The sequence below is a fragment of the Camelus bactrianus genome, chromosome X (genome assembly GCF_048773025.1).
Source record: "Camelus bactrianus isolate YW-2024 breed Bactrian camel chromosome X, ASM4877302v1, whole genome shotgun sequence".
Lineage (NCBI taxonomy): Eukaryota > Metazoa > Chordata > Mammalia > Artiodactyla > Camelidae > Camelus > Camelus bactrianus.
Window position 1 is genome coordinate 72,448,571 of NC_133575.1, and position 5,158 is coordinate 72,453,728.

General features: G+C 36.7%; 1 pseudogene; it reads right to left on the minus strand.

The window, feature by feature from the left end:
- Positions 1-2,870: 2,870 nt before the first annotated feature.
- Positions 2,871-3,417, minus strand: LOC105067168 (protein LSM12 pseudogene; annotated as a pseudogene).
- Positions 3,418-5,158: the final 1,741 nt, after the last annotated feature.

The window sequence follows — 5,158 nt, forward strand, 5'->3', positions numbered from 1 at the left end:
GAGGCTTTAAATAAAGCAAACCCACATACATACCCATAGTGAAGAAATAAAGCAAGACTCAGGTATGACATACTATTGGAATAATCAAAAAGAAAGGACATTATAAATAAGAGTGACTAACATGTTAATGGTATTAACTGAAAAGATCAACAATATGCAAAATTACATGGATATATCTGATTACATGGAAGCAGTAAGAAAGAATCAAAAAGAATTGCTAGAAATGAAAACAATGGCATAAAATAAAGTATGTCCATAAAGGGCTCTTCAGTAGAATTAACATGTCTAAGGAAAGGATTGTAAACTAGAAGATAAATAAACAGAAATTAGTCACACTGGAAAAAAAGAAAAATAATAAAATAATTAACAGTGTATTCAAGAGCCATGGTACAATATTAAACATTTTAATATATATGTTATCGGAATACCTGAAAGAGGATGAAAGAATAAAGCAAAATATGCATGTAAATAAACAGTGATTGAGGATTTCTAAAAAGTGATAACAAACAGCACACCACAGATGCAAGAAACTCAGAGAACACAAAGTAGGATAATCTTCTCACTAACAAAGCTGTAGCTAGAAATACAGTATTTAAACCACTGAATACCAAAGACAAATAGAAAATTGGAAAGACAACCAGAGTTTAAAAAGATACATTATCTACAGAGGAAAAAGGATATAAATTACAGAAAATTTCTCATCAGAAGCCAGACAAACTAGAAAATGTTGGAATGAGAATTTTAGAGAGCTGGAGGTTAAAAATGTTTAAATTTGTCAAATAAGAATTCTATATATAATGAAATATGCTTCAAAAATAAGGAGAAATACACATTTCAAAACCAAAAAAAAAATGTGTTGCTAGATCAACACTACCAGAAATGTCAAAGGAAATTTATTAAGCAAAAAGAGCATAATGTCAAGCAAAAACTGGATTAGCAGAGACACAGACGTGGACACACACACAAATACACACAATAAAGAGCACAAGAAGTGGCATAAATGAAGATGAAAATAAAGTTATTGATTTTACTTTTTTTGATGGTTAAAAAAATTGAGGTTTTATTGTTTTTGCCAAATAATACTAAAAAAAATTCATTTTGAAGGCAGGGCTTGAATTACTTAATTTTGATCCATTTATTTAATTAAAAAAAAAAAAAAACGGAAGAAGAAAGAGATCATGGCCAAAAAAAAAAAAAAAAAATAGTAGTTAATCCCAACCCCACCCCAGAAGCTCTAGCCAGTCACATGAGTATCACCCACTTCCCACATGGTGCCTGATATTCAGAGGGTGGCACACTTTACCCCACTGGACTGCCTTGAAGGCACAGGGGCAACAGGTGCCAGTTTTAGCCCACAACAGGTTAGTCAAACCAGACAAACTGGTGGGCTAAAGTCCAGAAATTCTTTCCAGGTTTTCTGCCCATTGGCTGAGCACATCCAAACTGTCATAAGCTTGTAAAAATGAAGGAGGGTGGGGAAGGGCATAAGAGAAGGAGGTTGGCAGGAGAAGAAAAACGACAGGTCACCCAAGCTTCCTCCTGGGCTAGTGGCTCTGGATACAGACTTAAGAGAGGTCGGGATAGGTGGACTCCAGGTTTCTTAAGAAAGAAAACCATCCCTCGAGGAGGAGCTGAGATGCGCCGTGCAAAAGAGTTCTTCCTGCAGAGGGCACAGGAGAAAGGGCAGCTGATGCTCCCGTCTAGGAGACAGGAGAGTGATGAGGAGGTTCTTCTAGTACCATGAAGTAAGACAAAGGCAGAGGGAGAATCCTGAGGTTTGGGCCAAATGTGAGACTGCTACACACACAGTTTAAGACTAAAAAGCCACCAGGAACCCTCAAAGCCAGATCCCATCCGCATACACTGGCTCTACAAAGAGCTGCAGAAGATTCTTGCTATGAACTAAGTCAGGTTGGTTGCCTGGCTATGGGTGGTGGGGAGGGCAATAAATTTTTATTTTCAGAGGAATGAAGTGGGAAGAGCAGCCATGATCTAGTAAAAAGAGATCTGCAAGAAGCCGAAAATATTTAGAGAACATTTTAATATATATTTTCATATATATATTTAAAGTTAAGAAACATGAAAGTAGTCCAAGCCATGCCCTGTGCAAAAGAAAGAAAGAAAGAAAGAAAGAAAGAAAGAAAGAAAGAAAGAAAGAAAGAAAGAAACAAAGAAACAAAGAAACAAAGAAACAAAGAAACAAAGAAAAAGAAAGAAAGAAACAAAGAAAGAAAGAAAAAGAAAGAAAGGCAGGAAGGAAGGAAGGAAGGGAAGAAGGAAGGGAAGAAAGAAAGAAAGAGAGAGAGAGAGAAAGAGAAGGGAAAGGAAAGGAAAGGAAAGGAAAGGAAAGGCAAGGCAAGGCAAGGCAAAAGAAGACAAAAAATTAAAGTGAGACTTCTGTCTGCAGCTCCAGTCTCAACTGAAGTACCACAGTCAGCTTGTTAGTTTTATTTTGGAAGAGAAGATGTAAAAGTTTGTTTCAATCACTTAGAAGGCAAGTGTAGCCACTTATAAAAACAGAATAGCAGAGACAGACTGGGAAACAAAAGTCAGAGGTGAAAAGGCAGAGCAGAAAAGGAATATTCAAAAATAAAATTAAGAAGATGAGTGTTCCAGAAGGGAGCTGTGAAAAGGACATGGTGGACAGAAGTCTGTTAGTCAAGAAATGATTCAACTGTTAAATTATTCTCTTGTTCTTTTTTTTGTTGGGTGTTTTGTTTGTTCAAGTCTAAGATTTGGAAATGCCGACCTTTTGTTAACAAGAGCCAACAGGAAATATAGCATCCCTTCCCTCCCAAGCCCGACTCTGCTGAAGCCACCACGATCGCCTCTTTGGCTGGTTGCTGGAAGAGTCCTCTATATGGGTGAAGTCAGGATGACAGGGCAGCCTCCTTCTGTGGTTGATGGGCTTGTGAATGCTGCGCAGTCTTTTGGCTTTCCACATCTCCAAAATGTTTTTCAACTACTTTGCATATATGGCTCAGTGCACTCCCCTCTTTGACTTTACAGTTTTCCACTTGATATGGAAGTGTAATAACAACTTCTTCCATGACTAAAGTGTTTTTTTCTTTCCTTGCCATTTACAGTCTTTAATGGTCTTCTGTAAGTTCTGGAAGAGCTGCTGGCCCTCTAGGGAGACACCAGCGCTGATTGCATAGGCCTGGCTCAGCTTCTCCTCCTCCTCTGTCTGAGCTTTGCTGGCAAGCTTACTAACACTGAGTGAAGCTAGGGGAGGAGGGGTTTCTGTCCGGTCATTAATTATTTCCATTTCTGAAACATACTGTAAGTTTATGAAAGAGGGACACTTTAAAGCCAGCATTTGGACTAGTAGTCGAAGGCTACCATCTCACCCTGCAGCCACTGCTCCTGGCAAGTCTGGTAGGACACGTGGCTCCCAATGCCCAGAGGAGCCGCCATCTTGGGAGAGCAGCTGAGGCCTGTGGCGGGTGAAAGCCTATTCTTTTTACTTTTAATTAATATAAAATAGAACTCATTTTGTTCAGCAAAGAGTATGAATATATTGTGTATTTAAGCTACATGTGAAAGAAATAATTATGACAATAACACAAAGAATGGTAGAGGCATTTTCTTGTATCATCAGTGCTATTTATTATTATTCTAGATGTATTAACAAAGTTGGACATTAGTACTATAAATTTCTTTATTGAAGTATAGCCAATTTACAATGTTGTGTCAGTTTCTGGTGTACACCATAGTGCTTCAGCTATACGTGTAAATACATTTTTTTCATATTGGTTTTTACTATAGGTTACTACAAGATATTGAATATAGTCCCCTGTGCTATACAGTAGGTCCTTGTTGGTTGTCTATTTTATATATAGTAGTTAGTATCTGCAAATCTCGAACTCCCAATTTATCCCTTCCCACCTCCTTCCCCATTGGTAACCATAAGTTTGTTTTCTATGTCTGAGTCTGTTTCTGTTTTGTAAATGAGTTCATTTGTCGTTTGTTTTTATATTCCACATGTAAGTGATATCATATGGTATTTTTCCTTCTCTCTGGCTTACTTCACTTAGTATGACAATCTCCAGGTCCATCCATGTTGCTGCAAATGGCATTGATTTTATTTTTTTTATGGCAGAGTAGTATTCAATTGTATACATATACTGGATAACTTCTTTATCCAGTCATCTGTCAATGGACATTTAGGTTGCTTCCATGTCTTGCTTTTGCAAATATTGCTGCTATGAATGTTGGGGTGCAGGTGTCTTTTTGAATTAGTTTCCTCTGGATATATGTCCAGGAGTGGGATTGCTGAATCATATGGTAAGTCTATTTTTAGTTTTTTAAGGACTCTCCATACTGTTATCCATAATGGCTGCACCAAACTATATTCCCACCAGGAGTGTAGGAGGGTTTCCTTTTCTCCACACCCTCTCCAGCATTTATTGTTTGTGGACTTTTTAATGATGGCCATTCTAACTGGTGTGAGATAATACATCATTGTACTTCTGATTTTCATTTCTCTGATAATTAGCAATATTGAGCTATTAGCCATTTGTGCCTATTAGCCATTTGTATGTCTTCATTGAAGAATTGCTTGTTTAGATATTTTGCCCATTTTTGAATTGGGTTGTTTGTTTTTTTGTTGTTAAGTTGTATGGGCTGTTTGTACATTCTAGAAATTCAGCTTTGGCAATTCTGGGTCTTTTGTGATTCCACATACATTTTAGGATTATTTGTTCTAGTTCTATGAAAAATGTCCTGGGTAATTTGCTAGGCATTTTATTGAATCTGTAGATTGCTTTGGGTAGTATGGCCATTTTAATAATATTAATTCCTCAAATCCAAGAGCATGGGATATCTTTCCATTTCTTTGAGTCATTTTCAATTTCCTTAATCAATGTTTTGTAGTTCTCCACATATAAGTCTTTCATCTTTTTGGTCAGGTTTATTCCTAAGTATTTTAGTTTTTTTCAGATGTGATTTTAAAAGGAATTTTTTTAACTTTTTTTTTTTGATATTTCATTGTTAGTTTAAAGAAATACCACAGATTTCTGTATGTTAATCTTGAATCCTGCTACTTTACTGAATTCTTTTATCAGCTGCAGTAGTTTTTGTGTGGCACCTGTTACAATGGGATATTGAAAATCTTAGGACAACCAGAAATAAAACTAAAACAGGAGGAAAAAGAAAA